The following is a 26621-nucleotide window of genomic DNA, read 5'->3' on the forward strand; positions in this document are numbered from 1 at the left end:
ATGTGCAGAGGAGATTGTGGATAGAATGGGCTGAGGAGATTGTGGATAGGATGGGCTGAGGAGATTGTGGATAGGATGTGCTGAGGAGATTGTGGATAGGATGGGCTGAGGAGTTTCCTGGATAGGATGTGCTGAGGGGATTGTGGATAGGATGTGCTGAGGAGATTGTGGATAGGATAGGCTGAGGAGATTCCTGGATAGGATGTGCTGAGGAGATTGTGGATAGGATGTGCAGAGAAGATTGTGGATAGGATAGGCTGAGGAGATTCCTGGATAGGATGTGCCGAGGAGATTGTGGATAGGATGGGCTGAGGAGCTTGTGGATAGGATGTGCTGAGGCGATTCCTGGATAGGATGGGCTGAGGAGGTTCCTGGATAGGATGTACAGCAGAGATTCCTGGATAGGGAGTGCTGAGGAGATACCTGGATTGGATTTGCAGAAGAGATTTCCGGATTTCTGCTGAGGATGTTGCCTGGAAAACACTAGTTGTGGGAAAGACTGCATAGGCTGAATATGTTTTCCAGAATCAGGTTTAATATCACTGGCATATGTCATGAAACTTGTTGATTTTGCAGCAGCAGTACAATATAATACATAATAATGAAAACTGTGAATTAAAGATTATCTACTCTAGCCAGTAAATATATCCATTCAGAAATTGGATGGCAAAGGGGAAGAAGCTGTTCCTGAATCATTGAGTGTGTGACTTCAGGTTTCAGTACCTCCTTCCTGATAGCATGTCCTGTGTGTTGGGGGTTCTTAATGGTGCTTCCACAAAGCAAAGGATTTACCTGATAAAGGTGAATAAAATTATGAGATGTGTCAATAAGAGTGAGAATCTCTTTCCCATAATTGGGGTACAAAAATAGAGGACACAGAATTAAAGTGATATGGTGGAGGTTGAAAGAATGGCTGATGGGAAATCTTTTGAATTAGAAGTATAATTAGAATTGACTTTATTTCTACATCCTTCACATACATGAGGAGTAAAAATCTTTACATCTCTGTCTAAATGTGCAATGTGCAGTTTATAGTAATTTGTAATAAATGATACTCTATGTACAACAGGGCAGTCAATATAACACAGAAATGCAATTGTATCAGCATGAATTAATCAGCCTGATGGCCTGGTGGAAGAAGCTGTCCTGGAGCTCGTTGGTTCTGGCTTTTATGCTGTGCTACTGCTTCCCGGATGGTAGCAGCTTTTACACAGTAAATGGTTGATATCTGCCACATTTATTATTTAGAGATATCATGCAGAATGGGCCCTTCGGGCTCAACGTGCTGTGCCACCCAGCAACCCACCTATTTAACTCCAGCCTAATCACAGAACAATTTACAAAGACCAATTAACTTATTAAGCAATGTGTCTATGGACTGTGGGTGGAAGTCGGAGCCCCCAGAGGAAACCCACGCAGTCACGGGGAGAATGTACAGAGGGTGCCGGAACTCAACTCCAAACTCTGACACCCCTGATGTAAGAGTGCCCCACTCACTGCCATGCCACTCTGGCACCCAAACTGCCAGAGGAGGTGCTGGTCGGAAACAACAACTATGTTAAGAGGCACTAGGGTGGGTACCTAAACAGGCAAGGCATATAGTCATCATGAGCACAGATGGGTGTAATGGTCAGTATGAAGATGGTGGGCTGAAGGGCTTGTTTTTGTACTTTGTAAATTTATGACTCTTACAGTTAGGCTAGAGATATTAGGCAGGGTTCTTTCCAATTGGAGCAAGATGTCTTCATTCTTGCAATGAAGGCTATACTGTTGCCTATCTTTGTATCAGGAAGGCTGGGGAGATAGAATGGGTAGAAGTGTGTTCAGAGAGCTGGGTTGGAAGCAGGGAGCATCAGAACTGCACAGCTGGGCTGGTTGTGAACGTGAGTAATGTAAGAATGACAAGGAGAGTGGGTTTAGATGTGGTGCAGACAGTTAGCTGGGAAACAGGATTAGTTCAGCAATAGATGGGGTGTGAGGATTACTGTGAGTGTGCCATTGAAGTGTTTAAAGAATGAGAGACCAGACTGCATGGGAAAATAGAAGATACAGAGGGTTGGATAGTGAGATTTTAAAGTTTATACCAATTGGATAAGAGTGGGATGAATATGAAAGGATAGGGCGCTGGAGAAAAAGACTCAGTGTGGACAGGAAGAGGTATTACATGGGATATCGAGGGGTTGAGTTTTGCTCTAACCTGCTCCCGTGGAGAAACAGCAGCTCAGACATTTTGGGCCAAGTTGTTTTTCTCTGTGTTTAATGATCTTATGATTATCTCCCATATCAGGGGGATCTTTTCCAGTGATCTATTTCCAGTAGTCTACTTGTTCCATTCCAGTGAAAGTGCTGAATGGAGGGAGACCAAGTTCTCTCTATCACTCGTTCTTATGGTAGGTTCATTTCTCACCAGGCATGGTCGGATAAACTTTCCTTGCAGCATGATCCATGGCACTTGGGGATTTAGTGAGTATCAACTTGTACTCCAGAGAGCTGTAAGTGAATCACTAGCTCTAGGACATCCAAGTCTTCCCATTTACTCCTCAAGGCATCTGGAGACTTCCATCAGAAAACACCTCAGGAATGTTGTTTGACAGTGTTTAAAATTCCCTACAGCATCTGTGAAAAGAGGGACCCTCTGCAGCCTCTCAGCACATTTCTCTCTCAACTAGCATCACCAACACAGATTATCTGATCATTATCGCATTGCTGCCTGTAGGACTTGGCTAAGTGAAAATTGGCATGCCATGCTCCCTATAAAATAACATTGCAAAACACTTCATTGGCTGCAAAGCTTTTTTGGATGTGAAGACATTGTGAAAGATACCACATAAATATAATTCATTTTCTTTCCACAAAATGGAAGCATCCCTGCTGTGTCACTTTAGTGCAAAGGTTTAAAACTGCTCAACTCCCACCATTCCAACACGTAGCAATACCGAGTGCCAGCGGGGAGGGGTAATGTCCTGTCCTCACACACCCAACCTATCCTTTCCCATCACGCAACTCAGGAACAGGGACCTCTGTAGCCACACCTGAAATTTGGGCTGCTGCCCTTCCTTGTAGTTCTGCTGTCTAGTGCAGGAGTTTCCAGCACTCAATGTGAGTGGGCACCTCGGTGCAAGCATAGGATCCCTGACAAGTGATTTCCAGATTCTGCTCAGTGCCAGAGCCTACCGCACCTCAAATAGTATAAGGGAAGTTATTGGCAAAATTGCTGAGGGACAAGGTCAACAATCATTTAAAAAGGCAGAAGTTGAACAAGGACAGTCAGCGCAGATTTGCTGTAGGGAGAATCTGCGTGACTAAGTCGACTAATCCTTTTGCAGATGTAATAAAATGTATTGATGAGGATGGTGCAACTGATGTTTGCTTGGAATTCATGAAGGTCTTTGAAAGGTCCTATATGGAAGGTTGATCTAAAGATTTAAATCCCATGGAATCTAAAATAAGTTGGCAAATTGGATCCAAAGTTAGCTTGATAATAGGAGACCACAATTGATAGTCGAGAGTCACTTTTAATGTTGGAAGCCTGCAGCTAGTAGTATACCACAAAGATCCTTTTGTTAAATACTTATATTGGAAACATAGAATCATAGAAAAGTACAGGACCTTCAGCCATCTAGTTTGTGCTGAACTATTTAAGCTGCCCACTCCCATTCACCTGCACCTGGACCAAAGTCCTCCATACCCCTTCTATTCACGTATATCCATATTTCTCTTACATATTGAAATCGAGCTTGCATGCACCGCCTGCACTGGCAGTTTGTTCCACTCTCTCACAGCGAAGAAGCTTCCTCTCATGTTCCCCTTAAACATTTCACCTTTCACCCTCAACCCATGACCTTTAGTTGTAGTCCCATCAAACTTCAATGGAAAAAGCTTGCTTGCACTGACCTTATCTAAACTTTCATAATATTGTATACCTCTATCAAATCTCCCCTCAATCATCTATGTTCCAAGGAATAATGTCCTAATCTACTCCTCCATTTCTCTAAGTTCCATGTTCCTATCCAAGAGTTTCTTAAAAGACCCTATTGTATCCGCCTCTACCACTATTGCTGGCAGTGCATTCCATGCATGCACCACTCTCTGTGTGAAAAACTTACCTCTGACCTACCCTTGTATCTACTTCAAGCACCTTAAAACTATGCCCCAAACTTCCTTGTAACCATCCTTGTAAATTTTCTCTGTTCTTTTTCAACCTTATTTACATCTTTCCAGTACATAGGTGACCAAAACTGCACACAAAACTCCAAATTAGGCCTCACCTACATTTTATGCAACTTCAACATAACATCCCATCCCATCTCCTGTACTCAATACTTTGATTTATGAAGGCCAATGTGCCCAAAGTTTTCGTCATGACCCTATCTACCTGTGCTGCCTGTTTCAATGAATTATAGACAGGTATTCCCAGATCTCTTTGTTATACCACACTCCTTGGTGCCCTAACATTCATTGTGTAAGACCTACCCTGGTTGGTCCTACCAAAATGCAATGCCTCTCACTTGGCTGCATGAAATTCCATCGGCCATTTTTTAGCTGGTTCAGATCCCACTGCAAGCTCTGATAGTCTTCCTCGCTGCCCATTGCACCCCCAATCTTGGTGTCATTCACAAATTTTCTGATCCAGTTAACCACACTGTCAACCAACAACAGACCTTGCACCAATCCCTTTGGCTCTTCACTAGTCACACACCTCCAGTCAAAGAGGCAATCATCTCCTACCACTGTCTGGCATCTCCCACAGAACCAATGTCTAATCCAATTTACACAAAATGCTGGAGGAACTCAGCAGGCCAGGCAGCATCTATGAAAGAAAGCACAGTCAACATTTTGGCCAAAACATTGACTATGCTTTTACCTATAGATGCTGCCTGACCTGCTCAGTTCCTCCAGCATTTTTGTGTGCTTTGCTCAGATTTCCGGCATCTGCAGATTTTCTCTTGTTTCTACTTCATCTTGAGTGTCAAGTGACTGAATTTTTTTGAATAACCTCCCATGTGAGACCTAGTTAAATGCCTTGCTAAAGTCCATGTAGAAAACATTCACTGTTTTCATCAACTTTCCTGGTAACTTCCTCAAGAGACTCTACAAGATTGGCTAGAGCACAGCCTACTACACATGAAGTCATGTATACTATTCCTAATCAGTCCCTGTCTATCCAAATGTTCATGTATCCAATTCCTTTGAATAACTTTCCCACTATAGGCTCACCAACCCCTGCTTTCATGGTTTATTTTTAGAGCCTCTCTTAAACAGTGGAACAACATTAGCTATCCTCCAATCCTCCGGTACCTCACTTGTCACTAAGGATCATTTAACTTCTGCGATTCCTGCACTTACCTCCCACAGAAGCACGTTGTCAGACCCTGGGGATTTATCCACCCTAATTTGCCTCACAACAGCAAACACCTCCTCCTCTGTAATCTGTATGGTGATTTAGTTATGAATGTTAGAGTCATTATTAACAAGTTTGAAAATGACATGAAAATTGGTGTTGTTACGAGGAGAGTAGTCTCACACTGATCAGCTGTTAAATTGGGCAGAGAAATGCCAGATGGAATTTAATTCAGATACAAGGAGATGGCATTGGATAGACTGGCATGGAGGGGGCTGAGGGTTGCCCTGGTACATAAAATTATGAAGGGCAGAGATAAGGTGGCAGAGATGTTTAAAGTGAGGAGTATAAGGTCTGGGGGGTGAGGCAGGAGGTGATCAGAGGAACATTGTTTTTATCTGGAGAGTTGTTAGATTCTGAAGCACCCTACCCGAGGAATGGTGGAGGTAGAAACTCCCACATTTAGGCATCCGTTAGTCTCGTGAGGTCATGGATTTGTGCCTTGGACGGTTTCCAGGGCGCAGGCCTGGGCAGGGTTGTATGGGAGACTGGCAGTTGCCCAAGATGCAAGCCTTCCCCTCTCCATGCCACCGATGTTGTCCAAGGGAAGGGCAATAGGACCCATGCAGCTTGGCACTGGTGTCGTCGCAGAGCAATGGGTTGTTAAGTGCCTTGCTCAAGGACACAACACGTTGCCTCAGCTGAGGCTCGAACCAGTGACTTTCAGATCACTAGACCGATGTCTTATCCCACATTACAGTACCTATTTAATCAAATAACATGCGTACTTGATGGTTGACATAAGCATAGTGGGCTGAAGGGCCAGTTTCTGTGCTATATGACTGTTATGACCTTTGAAAATCAAAGGACTGCAAATCTAATTCAAAACAAAAAAAAATGGAACACACAATAGGTCTGGCAGCTGTGGAGGGAGAAAAACTGAACATTCATGGCCAAAAAACTCAGGAGAGAAAACCAATTAGTTTTTAGTTGCAGGAAGGGGAAGGGAAGGTGGGATGGATAGGACAAAGCAAATATCTGTGGCAGCTGTTGACAGGGCTGCTTTAGTGACAAGAGGCTGATAAAGCCATCTGGTCAATAAACTCATTAGCTGCAAAGCACATTTGGATTTGAAGATGTTCTGAAGGTTTCTTCATGTGTCCATTCATCTCTTCCAGGGTTGTGGTTATTGGAGCTCACTGGAAGTACATACAACCACATCAATTAGGAGTGGAGAGCAGTACACACAAGCTGCTGGAGGAACTCAGCAGGCCAGGCAGCATCTATGGAAAAGAGTAAACAGTCGATGTTTCGGGTCAAGACCTTTCAGCAGGACTGGAAAGAAAGAGGAGGTGTCAGAGTAAGAAGATGGGGGGAGGAGAGAAAGTACAAGGCGGTAGGTGATAGGTGAAACCAGGTGAGGGGGAGGGGTGAGGTAAAGAGCTGTGAAGCTAATTGGTGAAAGAGTTAAAGGGCTGGAGGAGGGGGAATCTGATGGGAGAGGATAGAAGACCATGGAAGAAAGGGAAGGGAGAGGAGCACCAGTGGGAGGCGATGGGCAGGTAAGGAGATAAGTTGAGAGGGAGAAACAGGAATGGAAAATAGTGAAGGAAAGGGGGTGGAATTTTGGGAAGTTAGAGAAGTCAATGTTCATGCCAACAGGTTGGAAGCTACCCAGACGGAATATAAGGTGTTGCTCTTCCAACCCAAGTGTAGCTTCATCACAACGGTGGAGGAGGCCATAAACTGACATGTTAGAATGGAAGTGAGAAGTAGAATCGAAATGGGGGGTGCTGCCAGGAGATCCCACTTTTGATGGTGCACAGGGCAAAGTTGCTCAGCGAAGCAGTCTTCCAATCTATGCCAGGTCTCACCAATATACAGGAGGTCACATTGGGAGCACTGGATACAGTAGATGATCCCCACAAACTCACAGGTGAAGTGTCTCCTCACCTGGAAGGACTCTTTGGGGCCCTGAGTGCTAGTGAGGGAGGAGGTGTCGGGGCAGGTGTGTCACTTGTTCCACTTGCAAAGATAAATGCTAGGAGGGAGATCAATGGGGAGGGATGAGTGGCAAGGGAGGTGCATGGGGACAGCTGTAGTTCTCTCCATCAATTAGGCAATAATAACCACCATCCCCACCCCTACACAATGTACAGTACATTAACAAATGATCAGATTTTAATATAACAGGACTGGATATTTCATACAATAGAGTAAATGTGTAATGGATTTTGCTTCTTGTGTTTGTGTTGCTTTGGATTTCCAACATCTGCAGACTTTCTCATGTTTGAGGAATTAGGTGTTGAGATTACAATTGTTGCTTTGCAACTACGTTTATGTGGCAACTCATGTCACAGGGATACTGGCAATTGTTTTGTATTAAAAAAAACAAAGATCCACAGTCATTCCTACATTGTGGGAAGTTGCAGTGGATGAACTGTGTCTTACAGGACTGAATAGGTTCAGATCACTTCCTAATAAAGTAATGTAACTCCACATCCCTGGAGCACCTTCAACGCAGTCACCTTCATTATTGTGCATTTGTATTCTGGCTTCCGTACCTCCTTTTCAATGGTAACAATGAGAAGAGGGCTTGTCCTGGGTGGTGGGGGTCTTGAATGATGAATATTGTCTTCCTGACGCACTGCTCCTTGAAGATGCCTTGGATACTGTGGAGGCTAGTACCCATGATGGATCTGACTAATTTTACAACTTTCTGCAGCTTACTTCAATCCTGTGCAGTAGATCCCTACCCTCCATACCAGATGATGATGCAGCCAGTCAGAATGCTCTCCATGGTACATCTGTAGAAGTACATCTTATGTAACTGGTGTAACCTATCTTTTTCTTAGAGTTATTGCATAATGATGTCATATACACAGAGATACATCCTTCAGCGAGCCACGTCCACCCAACCATTCAGCACCTTCTTCACTCATCCCATTTACCAGCACTTCATCCATAGCCTTCTCTGATTTAGTTATTCAAACGTTTATTTAGATACAGTACATTTTAAAATCTTCTGAGAGTGCCTGTTTCCACTATCACATCCCCTCTGTAGTCTAGCAACCAGTCCTCCATTCATAGCCTAACAGTGTTTTATGAAGTTATACTAAAATATTGATGTTCTTTATACTCTATGTCCCTGCTAATGAAGTCTAACACCCCTCATCTTCAGGAATCTTTGGATTTGGTCCTTCAGTACTCCTCAGGGCCCTGCCATTCATGATATGTCACCCTCACAAAATATATTAACTCATGCTTATCAGTATTAGGTTCTACCAGCCATTGCTCTGCCCAACTTAGCAGCTGATCAATATTTATTGCTATTTATTTATATATGCATTTGTGTTTGTTAACTTCGGCACTATGGTTGAGTGCCCCAGTTGACCAGTCTTTCATTGATCCTGTTATAGTTACTATTCTATAGATTGGTTGAGTATACCCACGAGAAAATGTACCTCAGGATTGTATATGATGACATATATGTACATTGACAATAAAACTTACTTTGAACTTTGAACTTCACGTTAATGTGTATAACTAACAATTTGGACCGAGCACCGAAAATTGTTATAGGCTTCTGATCACAAAAACAACCCTCCATTTCCACATTCTGCCTCTTGTTGTCAAAAATATTTTGCATCCAATTTCCCAACTGCTTTGGATTCCTTGGCTACTTACCATTTTAGACCAGTCCAACATGTTGGACCTTATCAAATCTCTTCAACGTCCTTCAACTGCACTATCATCAGTTAGTTTCTGTTCAAAACAATTCAATGAAATTAAATCTTATATTTAATTCCTGTCACAATGAATGGTAACATTGTTAGTTTTCCTAATTACCTGCCATGCCTGCATTCTCGTCTCTTGTGAATCATACACTGGACCTCTGTGTTCTTGCATCATGTAGATAATAAGCCTCTTTCTCCCTTTCTCATTCTCTGCATTTGCCAGATCTTTGGCTGTTCACTATATGAGTGTCTTGGAGCCTCTTGTTCTAGGGTCACTTGTCCTCAGAAGTACCAAGACTACCTTCAGGTGTTGCCCAACATGGCCAGAGCCACACAGGGCCACTGTCCATTTCAGCAAGAAAAGATTTAGAATTTAGATTTTATCTCTGCTGGACAAGTTCTATATAGCCCCCTGTATGACTGGCCAACATGGAGAATAATCGCCCACTGATAGAATGAAACTTTCACCCACATGCATCTCATCAGTAGCTGCTAACTTGTTGCTAGACTGGCTGTGGTCAGGACACATGCTGGGGCAGAAACTGACCATTGTTGCCATGGTGGGTAGGGCAGCCATTGGAAGTAGTGATCTACTGTCTGTGTGCCCCCCTCCTGATGGAGCTTTGATCATCCACCCCATTGTGAGGGCTGGCTGGATATTGCAGCATCTTATACCAGGGTGCCTGGCAGAATACAGAAGTGATCACAGAGTGAGCTCACCCAGTGTTGCTACATACTTAGTGAGCAACAGAACAGTCAGCCTGGTAGATTGTGTACTTCGGACATCAGTGTCACATTGGGAACATTATAATTCATATCTCATTTCCTTCACTCCCTAGTTGTTAAATACTTGGTAAGCAAAGGTCAGAGGTCACATCATCATGCAGTGACTTCCATTTGTGACCATGGGAACATTAGCTGTAAACACAATGATGGCATTGAATCTGGGACTGACTTGCAGAATATACCAGCTATATGAGCCGAATTTCCCACAGAGGTGCCCAGCTAGTTTAACAATGGGCACAGTTTTGCTCGGATATAATCACTTCTGCAATATGACACAGGGATGTGCACAGAAAAAAACAGGTACATGTGTGTCCACTTCCTAGGTAAAATAGTGTAACCATCTCCTCTTGACATTTAGTGCTACTAGTGCCTCGCCATTAAATTCTGAGGGTCATTATGCATAGAATACTTAACTATGTAACAGTTTCTTCCCCCAAGCTATCAGACTCCTGAATACCCAGAGCCTGGACTGACGCCTTACCCTATTGTCCTGTTTATTATTTATTGTAATGCCTGCACTGTTTTATGTACTTTATGCAGTCCTGTGTAGGTCTGTAGTCTAGTGTAGCTTTCTCTGTGTTGTTTTTTTTTTACGTAGTTCAGTCTAGTTTTTGTACTGTGTCATGTAATAGCATGGTCCTGAAAAACGTTGTTTCATTTTTACTATGTACTGTACCAGCAGTTATTGTCGAAATGACCATAAAAGTGACTTGACTTGACTTGACTTGGTCTGGCCACACAGATACTGTGGCTACGAGCCAGGTCAGTGGCTGGTATACTATTGAAAGTGACTCACCTTTCGACACCCCAAAATCTCCATCAATTTAAGATGGTATTTTCTCCTTGCCTGACCTGGGTGAGCTGTGCTCCAGCAATACTCAGCACACTTCAGGATAGAGTTATCCACCTGGTCTCCAGCTAGTCCCATGCTCCAAGGCTGTGGGACAGTGGCTGCACTTTGTAACATCTACAAAATGTACCTCTTCAACCAGCTATGGCTTCTTCAACAGTGCCAGTCAAATTCACAGCCTCTTCCACCTTGGAAGACAGGATGAGAAGGCACCTGGAAATGTATAAGCTACAAAGCTGCATTCTCCTCACCTTAGGAACGAACTGTTGTATCTTTACTGATGATGAATCCAAATACAGGAAGTTCATAGCAACAAAACTATGGAAGTATCTTCACCAGCTGACCACCACCACAGATCAGCACCCAGGCAAGAAGGGGCAATAGGGATGGGCAAGCTGGCAATAAGTGCTCTTTTCATCAGTAACATCAGTAATAAATCAATCATTTATTTGATTGATTGAATGAATTAAATTTTTATTATAAGTGATCTGAATAATTGATAGACTGTGCAGATATTAGATAGCATGGGATAGATGTTTTATGGGCTAGAGTTGACGTTTGATGTACTAAAACCATGGTTGATTTTAATAGTTGTAATAGGTACTTGTGGGCAAGGGGATGATATTTGATGAAGCAAGTTTAATTTCAATAGGTTGAGATTGATGTTTAATGGAGTGATATTGAGGTTTGATAGGGTGGGCATAAGGTTTGATGGGGTGGAATTGGTGTTTGGTGGAGTGATGTTGTGGTTTGATGAAATGCAGTTAAGTTTTGATGAGATACTGTTTATGTTTGACAGAATAGGGTTGACATTTGATGGAATGGACTGCTTGATTGATGGTTTATCATAGAGTGTTTGCATTGGTTCTGCTGCCTATATCCTACATTCCATCTTACATTGTTTGTAGGAGTTATTATTGCCAAGTAAAGTTGTGTGATGATTATTCAATACCAAAGTTTCCCCCAAAGAATTTGGTTTGTTGGTGTGGCTGGTGGTGTACATCCCAACTTTTTCCCCAGCTTATACTTCATCTTGACTTACTATCCTCCAAGTTCCGATAGTAGCTGCAGTAATAGGTAATACACCAAGTTAGAGGCCCTTTTATTTTTTGATTTCTTTTATTGTTTTGTGCATTTGGATGTTCAAAAGACACATTATATTTGAGAAAATTGCTAATCATCATGCTTTTAAGACTACTGGAAATTGGATAATGGGCTCATTTGTACCCGTTTGTGACTGTTATTCAGCCTGAGACAATGTTAACATCACTTTGGATTTATGGCTCTGAAATTGCCGATTTTCCAACATTTCTTTTACAGTGGGGCAGCTGCATTCCCTAGAATCATTCTTTCCAACTGCATCCTGGTTTCCACTTGGTTACCCCATTTTCTGCCCCTGTATCTTTTCTTCAAAATCAGTACTGGTTCTGTTCTATTGAGAGACGCAGAGGTTTAGGGGGAGAAACCCAGAGGTCACCCTTGGCAGCTGCAGCCTCATTTGTCATGGGGTCAGTGACTATGAATGGAGGGTCACAACAGTCACAAGAGCTTGTAGGATGGAGAAAGTTACAGAGCGTAAGGCTGAGCTCATGGAACAATAAGATGATCTACCTCAAATATCAGGGTGGAATGGGACAGATGCACGGCAGAGGACTCAGGAAAGAAGTGTAAGATGCACCACGGGTACATTGGCTGCACTTAAATAAGTACTAGGTCTTTCTTTCACAAAGGCAATTTGGACATTAATTTGTTGGTCATACCACATAATAAACTCTGAGATTATTCTGGTCAACCTCCTACCTTCCACTCTCCATTACCTGGGTTCAATGAGGCTGTTACATAGATAATAAAGGTTTACAGGGATTGATTCCAAACACAAGCGTGTAAGACGAGCTCAAAAAGCTACCCTGGACCATGTGGATCAATTGGGCAGAAGGAATTGTGTGAATGTGCGAGAGAGAGAGGGAGAGTTCCAGGATCTGGACCCAGTGACACTGCAGAATGGTGAAATATTTCAAAATAAGGACTATAGGTGACAGAGGGTATTCCAAGATCTCAACGTAACAATGACGGATAGTGAAACTTTTCTAATCAAGGTGATATGCAATTTTGTAGCTGGTAATGATCCATCTGCCATCTCCATGCCTATTGGCATCAGGAAGCCTTATTCCTCTATCACACCGTCTTCAGCACATTTCCACCCCCTGCACAGTGTTTTCTGCCTTCCTGGTCCTGTGGAGAATGAGTGATCAATGTGCCGATCCAAGCTAATTTAGTTTTCCGGTGTATTGGCCCTTATCCCTCAAAACCTTTCCTATCCATTTACCTGTCCAGGTTTATTAAAATCATTATAATTCTACTGGCCTCTGCCATCTCCTCTGGCAGCTCATTTCATTTACCCACCAGCCTCTGTGTGGAAAAACCTACATTGTAGGAATCCTTCCTCTCATCTCATTTAGAGGTGCCCTCTCCTCTTAGACCCCTACTCTGGAGAAAAAGACTGGGCCTCTTTTCTGACCTATGCCACTCATAATGTGACAAATCCCTCGGACTCCTGTGAGCCACAGAATACAGTCCCAGCCTATCCAATCTCTCCTGACTCAATCCCTTGTGAGCCTCAGCAATATCCTTGGGGATCTTTTCTACACCCTGTCCAGTTTAATCACGTACTTGAGGAACTCAGCAGGCCAGGCAGCACCGATGAAGGGGAATAAACTTTTGGTGATTTGGGCTGAGATCCTTCATCAGGTAGGAAAGGAGCAGGAAGAAGACAGAATGAGAAGGTGGGTGGAAGGGAAGGAGTACCAGCTGGCAGGTGATTGGTGAAACCAGGTGTGTGCATGGAGGAGGGGGCATGAAGTAAGAAGCTGGGAGGTGATTGGTGGAAGATGTAAAGGGCTGAAGAAGAAGGAATCTGATAGGAAAGGAGACCATGAGAGAAAGGGAAGGAGAAGGTGATGATCAGGTGACAAGAAGAGAAAGGGCAGGAGGGGAACCAGAATGAGGAATGGAAAAAAAAGAAAATGGGGAGACGGGAGAATTCTGAGGGCACCCAGATGGAATATATACAACCTGAGTGTGGCCTCATCATGGCTGTAGAGGAAGCTAAGGACCAATGTGTCATAATGGGAATGAAAAGTTAAACTGAAGTAGGTGGCCACAGGGATATCCTGCCTTTCTGGCGGACATACTGAGTTCTGCAAGCATTTTGTATGTGTTGCTCAAGAATTTCAGTGTCTGCTGAATCTCTGGTGTTCCATCATATCCTTTCTATACTATGGCATTCAAACAGAACACCTCAAGTGTGAATTGCCCTTTCAACTTGGATGTTCTCAAGGAAACCAGCAGACCAAAATTGAAAAACAGACTGCTGTCCCTGGTCATATCATCCCCTCGAGGTGAAAGAAATTTTCCCAGCTTTGACTCAGAGTTTGTCTGCAATTAAACCTTTCCTTCATTTTGTTCCTTTACAAAGGTCTTCAGATGTTCTATTTCTCCATTTGTCCCTGATCACTGCTGTTGGTAGATCTTTCCTTTCCCTCAGTGATACAGCTGTTCAGTCCCCAGTGTCTTGAGTGGATATATTTGACAATGTTGTTCCAACATAGTTTGTTGGGAGGTACCCCTCACCTCAGAAGGTCAGGTCACCAGAAGCACCCATCTCACTTCTCATGGTAAAATATGACCTAAGAGTCTCCTCACTGTCTCTTTACATCCTGTCTGACTCACTCTCTTCAGGTGCTGCACAGTCCTTTATTGTACGGTAGCTTCCTCACTCCCTGGAGGAGTGGCTGAGAGACTCGAATATGTCTCACCATTTTGAGTGTCTCAAGCTCAGTACCCTTGCTTCCTTGAGGTTGGCTCGGTTTAGTCCATTGTATTCTCCCCCACAACGCAAAACCTTTGTGCACTCTGCTCACGTCATCACAAGCATTCTTTCTAAGTGGCTCAACAGGGAGCAAAGGAGGCTTGTTTCTGGAAGGGTTGGGTCAAGTTGAAACATTACTGGTTACACTTGCAGCAACATTTTGGTATAGGATAACACCAAGTACAGTGCATTGTGCTCAGTCTGTGCTCAACTCACCCGCTCTACAGACTCCTGATGCCCTCTTCATTGTGAGCTGTTTGTAGACATCATTTTCCAGTCCACATGACGTAGACGGTTTTCCACGAGGACGTTTTTTTCCAGCCGTTCACACAGCCCTCCATGATATTTATCTCTTACTGACTGAGCTTTCCCTATGCTGCCTTTTGACTTGAACTTCACCCCATGGGCATCCTGCCGGGGGCATGCAACATTCCCAATGTGGCTTTAGATCACTCCACAGTGCTTCGTATCTGCATTGACCTACCTCTCAGAGTGTCTCACACAGGAACTGTTCACTTGGGGTGGACTCCTGAATCCCACAAGTAATCCCATCTTCAAACATGTGAAATTGTGATTGCTTCCTAACAACCTTGGCTCCATTAACAAAGTATCTGAGGATTCTAGCTGCCTGTGTCTGTGTGGACAGAACTCGTGTGAGTGACAGTTTGATTATTCGATGGGTTGTGGAGTGTGTATAATGCATCCAGTGCACTCTCAAGGGGCTCATTTGAGGGCTTAATGGTCTAGTACTATCCTCTCCCCTTGTGGGCAATAAGACACAATAGGATCTTTAATTTTGTCTGCTGTGGTTTATCTGCTACAGCCAGTCAACATATAGTGAGAGGTTTTCATTCCACTCTCTCCAGACTTTAGACAGGTTAGTGCCTGAGATCCAGTGGCTAGGTTATGGTATTTGTTCAGTTCTTCACTTAATTGAATCACACATTCCCCATTTCCTAGCACATACTTTCTTTGTTGGCAAGGACAGATCCATCTGTATGCAGGCTTTACTTTCTCTCAGAACATGGGCCAATCTTCAGACCAGATTTTGCTTTGTTATTCTGATTCAATCATGAATGTCATTGCTTCATCAATTAACAATTCTGACACCATGTCTCATTAACTCTTTCATTCGTTTGCTAGGATAGATGAATCTAGGTGCTAAGTTAAGCAAACTAGCACAGGTTCATAAATTTAAAATGGCCACTTCTGATGTACTGAGAGGAAGCAAGTTATTAGCTTTTGTAGGGCTTATTATTTGTCTGTAATGTGACAGACAGAGGATGAGGTGTTCTTCCTCGAGCAGGTGTCGGGCCGGTGCAAGAGGCCATAGAGAGCGAGGTCAGGGCATCACTCACACTGATTGAAGGGAGGTAGAGGTTCTTGAACCTAGTTGTGTGGGACTTCAGGCGCCTGTACCTCCTGTCTAATGGTAGCGGAGGGAAGGTAGAATGGCCTGGATGGTGGGGGACCCTTTGATGACAGATGCAGCCATCTTGAGGTAGCCCCTCGTGAAGATATTACCGATGGTAGGGAGGGATGAGCTCATCATGTATTGGTCTGCATCCACTAGTGTCTGCAGCTTCCTATGCTCCTGTGCATTTGAATTGCCATTCTAGACCATGATGCACCCAGTCACAACACATTCAGTACAAGTTTGTAGGAGTGCTTGATGAAAAACTGAAACTTTTTAACCTTCTAGGAAAATGAAGACACTGATGTGCTTACTTTGTGGTGCACAGATTGACGGTACTAGCTGTAGTACTAGCCAGCGCAGTGAGAATGGGTCCAGGGTCAATGGCATGTTCTTCCTGTGAGATGTGGGATCTCCGAGAGACCACCAGGCTCCCTGATAATGATATCTGCATGAGGTGCATCTAGCTACAAACCTAACTGCAACTTGATGTCCTTCAGCCCTTACGGGAGAATGAGGATGAGGTAGATAAGAGCAGTAGTGAGGTCCTACATTGCAGGAGGCAGGTATCTGTGTGACTACTAGGAAAGTGAAAGGAAGTGCAGAGTACTCCTGTGGCCAGTTCCCCTCAGTAATAAGTATACTACATTAGACTCTGTTGGGGGTGGGGGGGGTTGAGAAATGACCCACCAGGGAAAAACCATAGCAACCAGTTCTCTGGCATTGAATCTGTCTCTGTGGCTCAGATGGGAAATTGGGGGGTGGGGTGGGGGAAAACAGTACAGTAGTGAAGAACGGATTCTACTGTTAGAGGAGCAGACAGGCGGTTCTGTGAATGTGAAAGACCCAGATGATACGTTGCCTCCCAGATGCCAGAGTCAGGGAGGCTTTGGGTCAGGTCTACAGCATCCTAAAGTATCAGAAGTTGTGGTACATATTGGTACTAATGACATAGATGGGAAAAGGGATGAGATCCTGAAGAGAGAATGTAGAGAGCTAGATAGAAAGCTGAAAAGCAGGACCATGAGCGGTTACTGGGACAAGGCTGTAATCTCTGGATTGCAGCCTGTGCCGCACGCCACTGAGGATAAGATTAGGATGATTTGGCAAATGCACGTGTTGTTGAGGAACTGCTGCAAGGGACAGGGTTTCAGATTTCTGGATCATTGGGACCTCTGCTGGGGAAAGTATGACTAGTAAAGAATGGTTACGCCTGAACTTGAGGGGGACCAATATCCTTGTGGGCAGGTTTGCTAGAGCCATTGGGGATGATTTAAAAAGCAGAGGGAAGGGAACCAGAGTGATAGAGTAGTAGATGGACAGTTGCTATACAAGCAGTTGCAGTGTGCAGTGAGACTGAAGAATAGGCAGCTGATAAGGGCAAAATGCAGCCAATGGGATGGTTTGAATTGTATATTTAAATTGAATATATGTTCGACAGTTTAACAGTTTGGAAAAGTGAGGATAAAGTCAAAGGAAAGGAGAGTGCAGGTGAAATTACAAAATTTTCCAGAATAAAGAAGACAAAAAGTTTAGAAAGGAAAAAGAATTTAACTTCCAGTAGCATGCAGGTAAAATTGAAAAGGGTGATGAATAGAGGAATGAAGGTGTTATATTTGAATGCACACCGTAAACTGAATACAGTAGATGATTTTATAGCATTTAGAGTCTGGCAGGTATGACGCTATGGGTATCACTGATTCGTAGCGGAAAGATCATAGTTGGGAAGTTAAGATCCAAGGATACACATTATATCGAAAGCAAAGGCAGGTAGGCAGAGGGATGTGGTAATTCTGTTGGTAAAAAAAATGTCATTGAATCCTCAGAAAGGGGTGACATGGGATTGGAGGATGTAGAATCCTTGTGAGTAGAGTTAAAAAATTGATGGGTGTTATATACAGACCTCCTAACAGTAGCCAGAATTTCGGGTATAACTAGGTGGCCAAAAGGGGATATAAAAGGGGCAATGTTGTGATAGTCATGGGGAATTTCAATATGCAGGTCAATTCATAAAATCAAGTTGGTGCTGGATCCCAAGAGAAGGATTTTAAGCTGGCTTTTTAGAACGGCTTGTGGTTAAGTCTACGGGGGTAAAGGCAATTCTGGATGGATTATTACACAATGAATCAGATTTGATTAGAGAGCTTAAGGTAAAGGAAACCTTAGAGGACAGTATGATAGAATACACCCTGCGCTTTAAGAGGGAGAAGGTAAAATTAGATGTATCAGCATTGCACTGGAGTAAAAGGAATTACAGAGGCATGAGAGGAGCTGGCCAAAGTTGATTGGAAGGGAACTCTAGAAGGGATGACAGCAGAGCAGCAATGGCTGGAGTTTCTGGAAGCAATTTGGAAGGTGCAAGGATACATCACAAAGTAGAAGTGGGGCAATCGTGGCTAACAAAGGAGGTCAAAAACTGTATAGAAGCAGAAGGGATGGCATGCTGTACAATATATCAAAAAACAGTGGAAGCTAGAGGATTGGAAAGCTTTTAAAAATAAGGAGAGAACCCCAAATGGACTGCTGGGGAAGAGTCCAAGTAGTTGCATTGATATGTAAAGCAATAATTTTCTAAGGGTTTCTGCTGATGTTACATAAACTACAGAACTTACAGAGTAGCAGTAAGTGTTCTTGTACACCATAAAACAATGTCTGAGGAGTCCTCTTGGTTGGTCAAATGACTTGAGTTAATCTAAGATGAAATGAGGTTACAGAACAATATGCTTCAGGCTATAAATGGGAAAAATTCCCTGGGATCAGGCCTTGGCAAAGACACGCGGATGTGCACTGTGCGCTGGCGTTGTTGTTAATCACGCAGCACTTCGATCCTGCTGATTCTGACTGTGTTACCACATTGCCAGCCTGAACAATTGTATAACATCCCTCATGGACCGGAGAGCAGTTGAAGGTGTTCTGGTTAACAGTGCTGCAGTGGAATTCTACAAAACAATACAGACAACCAGGCCTGTCGAGAGCAGAAATCGAACAAATATGATGACAACTCGATATTTTGGTTTAAGCCACTTCAGCATAAAACTGATATGAATGGAGCTCAAGTGTTCTGTGAGCCTTACACTAACCTGGTTGTGATTCTGAACTCAGAATCTTAATTAGATCTGATAATTCGAAGGAGATATGGTCTCTTGAAGTGAATGTGGATTTCTAGCAAGGCAGTTGTGTCAGATCGGCAATGTCTGAATAGCCCCCAGCTTCAAATCCTTTTCATCTTCTCCTTCCTTTAGAAATGATGGACACTTCCTTGGAAACATCTCCACCCCTTTAAAATTCTTTCTGATCTCAGCTCTGTATATTCCCGGGGTGTTATAGCTAACAACTCACCACAGTTCAAATCATGAATAAATGTTGAACAAGTAATTGCAGAAATCCTTCTGGATCTCAGAGCTGAGTTGTTCCTCTGAGTCAAAGATTCTGAACATCTGGTTGCCAATTAGGGCCTTGTATCTCTTCTTGTCGCATCACACACAAGTGTAGAGCTGCACTTCCACATTCACCTTTAATGAACCAGGACAAGCAAATTGATCTTGATGCTTCTGATATAATAGACTCTTTCTCCACAAAGGGTAAAAGGACAGTCTGCCAATAAAAAGCCTGAGAAAGGTCCAACAGAGAGCTCATGACTTTGGTCTGATCCTAACCTTGAGTCCTGTTTGTTTGGAGTTTGCATGCCTATGTTTCCTAAGGTGCTTTGGTTTCTCCCACGTTGCAAAAGCGTTCAGATTGGTGGGTTAATTGGACATTATAAATTGTCCATAGTGTGTCAGTGAGTGGTAGAATCTGCTGATAATCGATGGGAAACAGGGAGAATAAAATGGGATTAATGTGGTATATTTAAATGGGTAGTTGATGGATAGCATTGACTTGGTGGGCAGAAGGGACGTTTAGTGGAATTCTTTGGCTCTAAAAATGAGAATTGTCGAAGTACTTCTGCATTTGTTTCAGAATGCTTGAAAGTTCTTTTTTTAATTAGTATGGCTGTTGGAGTAATATCAGATGTGTACTGCCAAATAGTGTGCAGCAGGAGAACAGATAAGTTGTTTTGCGATATTAGATGAGGAAGACTATAAGCCAGGATGCTAGGAAGCAACCTTGCTTGTTTTTTCAAAACAGTGCCCAGAGATCCTTCACAGCAGTCTATCGATCTCCTTCATCCAGCTCTTGCCTTTTACTCTCCAATCCCTTCCTGTCCTCATCAAGATTCCCTTGTCCATGGGACATGACTCATGCTCCTTCAGTTACACTCTTCTCCAAACGGTAGGCCACTCAACTGGTGATAGTGTAAATGAGGCTGTGTTCATGGCAACAGCAACTCCATTTCCAATGTTCCGCCTACCTCCGACCTGCCTGACTCCTCCAAAGTGAGAATGTTTGAGTTGCCCAAATCCATGGCTATTCTTGAGAGCATTCCACATCTAAATCGCTCCAACCAAGTACTTGATGTTTGTTCAGCTTTTTAAAAAACCTCCAAGTGGCTGTGATGATAAAGAGCTTTACTCTCTGGAGAGAAGGAGGATGAGAGGAGACATGATAGAGGTGTACAAGATATTAAGAGGAATAGACAGAGTGGACAGCCAGCGCCAGAGCCAGCGCCAGAGCCACTGCTCTGTACAAGAGGACATGCCTTTAAGGTAAGGGGAGGGAAGTTCAAGGGGGACATTAGAGGAAGGTTTTTCACTCAGAGATTGATTGGTGCGTGGAATGCACTGCCTGAGTCAGTGGTGGAGGCAGACACACTAGTGAAGTTTAAGAGTCTACTAGACAGGTATATGGAGGAATTTAAGGTGGGGGGTTATATGGGAGGCAGGGTTTGAGGGTCAGCACAACACTGTGGGCCAAGGGGCCTGTACTGTGCTGTACTGTACTGTTCAATGTTCTATGTTCTATGATATAAACCATCTCTCCTCATCCTCATAAACCTTTCTGATGTTACTGCAAGCATCTGCCTTTGTCTTTGTGCAGACAACGCTTCCTTCCTCACTTACTCCACTCTTACTATTCTAGTCCTATCCAGAGTAAATAAGACATAGGAATAGAATTAAACCATCTGTCCCATCGAGTCAGCTCCACCATTCAATCATATCTGATCCTCCTTTTTCTCCTCCTCAACCCCAGTTCCTGACCTTCTCCCCGTGACCTTTGATGCCATGTCCAATCAAGAACCAACAACCTGGCCTCCACAACTGCATGTGGCAAGAAATTCCACAAATTCACCACTCTTTGGCTAAAGAAATTTCTCCACATCTCTGTTTTTATAGGACACTCCTCTATCCTCAGGCTGTGGCCTCTTGTCTGAGACTCTTCCACCATGGGAAACATCCTTTCCACATCTACTCTGTCTATGCCTTTCAACATTCGAAAGGTTTCAATGAGATTCCCCCCTCATTCTTCTGAATTCCAGCGAGTACAGACCCAGAGCCATCAAATGTTCCTTGTATGAAAACCCTTTCATTCCTGGAATCATCCTTGTGAACCTCCTCTGGACCGTCTCCAATGCCAGCACGTATTTTCTAAGATGAGGAGCCCAAAACTGTTCACGATACTCAAGATGAGGCCTCACCAGTGCCTCATAAAGCCTCAGCATCACCTCCTTGCTCTTGTATTCTAGACCTCTTGAAATGATGCTAACATGACATTTGCCTTCCTCACCACCAACTCAACCTGCAAGTTAACATTTAGGGTGTCCTGCAATATCCTCAAAGTACTCAAACAGGTTCATCAGGCAGGATTTTCCCTGAAGGAAACCATGTTGACTTTGTCTTATCTTGTCCTCTGTCACCAAGTACTCCATCACCTCATCCTTAACAATTGACTCTAACATCTTCCCAACCACTGAGGTCAGGCTAACTGGTCTATTATTTCCTTTCTGCTACCTTCCTCCTTTCTTAACGTGTGGAGTAACATTTGCAATTTTCCAGTCATCTGGCACCATGCCCGCGTCTAATGGTTTTTAAAAGATCATTTCTAATGCGACCCCAATCTCTAACGCTATTCTTTCAGAACCCGAGGGTGCAGTTCATCTGATCCGGGTGACTTATGTACCTTTAGATCTTTCAGCTTTTTGAGCACCTTCTCTCTTGTAACAGTAACTGCACCCACTTCTCTTCCTTCACACACTACAACATCAGGCATAATGCTAGGGTCTTCCACGGTGAAGGCTGATGCTAAGTACTCATTTAGTTCATCAACCATCTCCTTGTCTCCCATTATTATTTCTCCTGCCTCATTTTCTAGCAGTCCTATATCCACTCTCATTTCTCTTTTATTTTTAACAGACTTGAAAAAACTTTTACTACCCACTTTAATATTATTTGCTTGCTTATTTCATCTTTTCCCTTCTAATGATTATTCTACTTGACCTCTGTACATTTTTTAAAACTTCCCAATCCTCTATCTTCCCACGAATTTTTGCTTTGTTGTATGCCCTTTCTTTTGCTTTTACAATAGCTTTGACTTCTCTTGTCAGCCAAGGTTGTACTATTTTACCATTTGAGTATTTCTTCATTTTTGGAATTCACATGTCCTGCACCTTCCTCACTTTCCCAGAAGCACACACCATTGCTGCTCTGCTGTCATCCCAGTCAGTAGCTCCCTCCAACTTACTTTGGCCAACTCCTCTCTCATATCACTGTAATTCCTTTACTCCACTGAAATGCTGCTACATCAGACTTTACTTTCTTCCTACCAAATTTCAAATCAAATTCAATAATATTGTGATCACTGGTTCCTAAGGGTTCTTTTACCTTAAGCTTCCTAATCACCTCCGGTTCATTACATAACACCCAATCCAGTATAGCTGATCCCCTAATCGGCTCAACAACAAACTGCTCTAATAAGCCATCTCATAGGTATTCAACAAACTCACTCTCAAGATCCATTACCAACCTGATCTTCCCAATCGACCTGCTTGTTAAAATCTTCCATGACTATCACCACATTGCCCTTTTGACATGTCTTTTCTATTTCCTGTTGTAATCTGTGGTCCACTGTTGGCAGACCTGTGTATAACTGCCATCAACTTCTTTTTGCCCTTGCAGTTTCTTAACTCAACCCACAAGGATTCAACATCTTCCAATCCTATGTCACATCTTTCTAATGATTTAGTGCCATTCTTTACCAGTAGAGCCACATCATCCCCTCTGCCTACCTTCCTATCTCTCTGATATAACGATTAACCTTAGACATTCAGCTCCCAACTACAACCGTCCTTCAGCCACGATTCGGTGATGACCACACCATCCCACCTGGCAATCTGTAATATTCCAACAAGATCATCCATCTTTCTTCTTATACTACGCACGTTTAGATACAACACCTTGAGTACCAATCCTTTCGGATTCTGTATCCCTAATGTTTTGATACTCAGCCTGTTGGCTGCAACTAAGTCCCATCACCGACCTGCCCTTCCTGACAGTCTGACTGCATGCTATCTTTACTTTTTTACCATCCTTCCTATCCTAAGTCCCTTCACTCTGGTTACCACTCCCTTGCCAAATTAGTCTAAACTCTCCAACAGCTCTAACAAACCTGCCCGCAAGAATATTGGTCCTCCTTGGGTTCAGATGCAGCCCGTCGCTTTTGAACAGGGCATACCTTCCCCAGAAGAGATCCCAATGAACCAAGAACCCGAAGCCCTGCCCCCTGCACCAGCTTCTCAGCCACGCATTTATCTGCCAAATCATCCTGTTTCTGCCCTCACTGGTGCATGACCTGGATAGCAATCCAGAAATTACTGCCTGGGGGAGATCCTGCTTCTCAGCTCTCTCAATTCTCTTTCAGGACCTCTTTGCTTTTCTTTCCTATGTCATTGGTACCAATATGTATCAAGACATCTGGCTGCTCTCCCTCCCTCTCCAAAATGTTGTGGATGAGATCTGAGTCCTCCCCTCCATCCCACACCATTATCTCTGATATTCCCAATATTTGACCTTTATGTAAAATTTTTGCCTGTTTCCCACTACCCTTCTGGACTAGGGGTTCTTAATCTGGGTTCCACTGACTCCTTGGTTAATGACATTTAAAAAAAAGGTCTATGCAATAGTGATGCTAAAGGAGATGGAATTTAACTGGATATTAGTGACATATGCAGGAAAGATACAAGCATAATCATAGGTGACTTTAATCTACATACAAATCAAACTGTCAATAAAGCAGTGGAGGAGGAATTTCAGGAGTATTTTAAACCAGTGTGTTGCAGAACCAGCTAGACTAGGCTATCTTTATTATGCTGTTTATAATTAATAGTGTTGCTCTGTATGCTCCCTTAGGGAGCAGTGGCATTGCTTGATACAATTTTTCATTAAAAGAGAGCGTGAAGTGCTAGTGTCTGGATCTAAGTGAAGGAAACTCCACACGTATGAGGCATGGGTGAGCTTTCATAGATTGAGGAACTTGACTAAACAGTGGACATTAGAACAAAGAAAAAATCAGGATAAAGAGATCAACTGGAGTTTACAAAGGAAATTAGAGATGGTATTCAGATAGGCCCCTGACAAGCTTCCATGCATGAGACTGGTTCAAAAGGTGGGAGCGTATGGGATCCAGGGCTTGAGAACATGGCTGGGTGACAGGTGGTAGAGGGTGATGGTGTAAGCTTGCTTTTGTATTAGGAATCTGGGACCTGTGGTGTACAACAGATAGGTCCCTTGTTGTTTCTTATCTGCATTAACAACTTGGATGGGATTTTTGGAGGTATGACAAGAAAGTCTGCAATTGAAATAAAAATTAGTGGTGTTGATAGTGGGGGAGTGACCAGGTGTAGAATGAGTCGGTTTTGTTTATAAGTTGGCAGATAAAAAACAAAATTTAATCTTTAGGTGCAAAGTGATATATTTTCAGAGGTCAAATGAGGGTATGGTATATACAATGAACGGAAGGACCCTTGAAAGCATTGTGGAACAGTGGGACCTTGTGTAGATCCCTAAAAGTGACTGCTCAGGTAGATACAGTGCAAGGGCAGCATATAGGATATCTGCCTCTCTTATTCAGGGCATAGAATATAAGAACATGGATTATAAACACTTTGGTTAGGTGACTACTGTGCAGTTGTTTAAAGGTGTGATTGCACTGGAGAGGGTTAAGAGATGATTTACCAGAATGTGGCTTGGAAATATTTCAGCTATGAGGAAAGACGGATAAGTTTGTTTATGTTGGAGCAGGAAATACTGAGATGGACTTGAGAGATTTATATAAAATTATAAAGATCTGTGATGGGGTAGACAATTCGAAACTTTTCCCCATTACTGTGGGAAAATGAGGAAACCTAGAGGACAGAGTTTAGAGGAGATATGAGGAAGAACCTGTTAATTGAGGGTGTTTTGAATCTGGAATGTAGGCCTAAGGTGGGTCAAAGGACTGCCTTTGTGCTCTTTGACTCTGTGTATTAGATCCAAAGAGGGTGTATGTAAATTAGCCAGAAAAAGCAACAGGTCTGAAGATTAGGAGCAGTTCAAAGTTCAGTGAAGGACGAATAAATAATGGGAGAAGATGGACTTGGAAAGTAAATTTGCAGGAACACAGAAGATATCTATAAATGCTTCTATAAAAATGTCAAAAGGAGGAGGTTGTAGAAAAGAAATATATGCCACCAACGGTCAGAAATTGAGAAAAGTGTAATTGGGAAGAACATTTGAAGATAAAACGTTGTTCTTGTCTTCAGAAAGTGGGACACACATAACCTCTCAGAAATGTTTGGTGACTCGGGTCTAGAGAGATGGAACGCGAGGAAATCGGTATAGTAAAGAATTAGTGATGGAAATGAATTGAGCTAAAGGCTGCCAAATGCTCATCACCAGAATGGCTCCTCACACTGCTATGTCATCACATGTCCCTCCTACCTCACCTCATCTGTGGTAAAATCCTGATTGATGTTTTTTGCCACCTCTTAGTTCTCCTGTCTAGCCTCACATTTTCCAGCCAACATTACCTAATGTACCTTATCATCAGAGTCTGACACGTCTATATCAGTATATCACTATATCAGCTCCTGTTTTAGCTGGGCCTGAGATATAAAAAGAAACCCATTCTTGTTTTTAAAAACCTTCATCCTCTCTCTCTCTAGCTCTGTAAACTCTCACCCTAAGTCCCCTAAACTTTCTGTACTGCTCCCTTAATGCCCTGTGACTATCTCCAGTTTTAATTAATCCACCATTGTCAGCCATGCTTAAACCATATATTGCATAATTCTCTGTTTAACCCTCTCCACCAATCTGCTGCTCTCATCGAGACAAATCATTCATCACACACTCACTTGAATATTTCCTCATTTGACTCAATGTCAAAACTAGCTTGTGATGCTCTGGCAAAGTCCTACGGCTATTTCTCCAGATTAAAGGCAGTATATTAATACAAGTTATTTCAATCTATGTATGATCAGGTGACACAGGCTGTATTTGGTATGCATACTCTGATAATGCACATAATTTGAACTTTGTGCTATAGTTGAGCTGAAGTATCAATATAATTAAGCTATGATTAGTACGAGCAAACCATACCCAGCCACAGTATGTGGCTACTGGAAAACAGTATGTGGCTCCAGTATGTGCTACTGGAAAACACTGGTCATACAAAGTTGTTAGAGGGTGGATGCAGGGAGGGTGTTCTCCTGGTTG

The 26621-nt window shown here is 43.0% G+C and overlaps 1 protein-coding gene across 2 annotated transcripts in view; it reads left to right on the top strand.

Moving 5' to 3' along the window:
- The window catches only part of LOC132398228 (gamma-aminobutyric acid receptor subunit gamma-4-like), a 245000-nt gene that overhangs the window by 29159 nt on the left and 189220 nt on the right, over positions 1-26621 (top strand). The gene's annotated exons all lie outside the window — the stretch shown is intronic.

This window comes from Hypanus sabinus, chromosome 8 (assembly GCF_030144855.1).
Source record: "Hypanus sabinus isolate sHypSab1 chromosome 8, sHypSab1.hap1, whole genome shotgun sequence".
Classification (NCBI taxonomy): domain Eukaryota; kingdom Metazoa; phylum Chordata; class Chondrichthyes; order Myliobatiformes; family Dasyatidae; genus Hypanus; species Hypanus sabinus.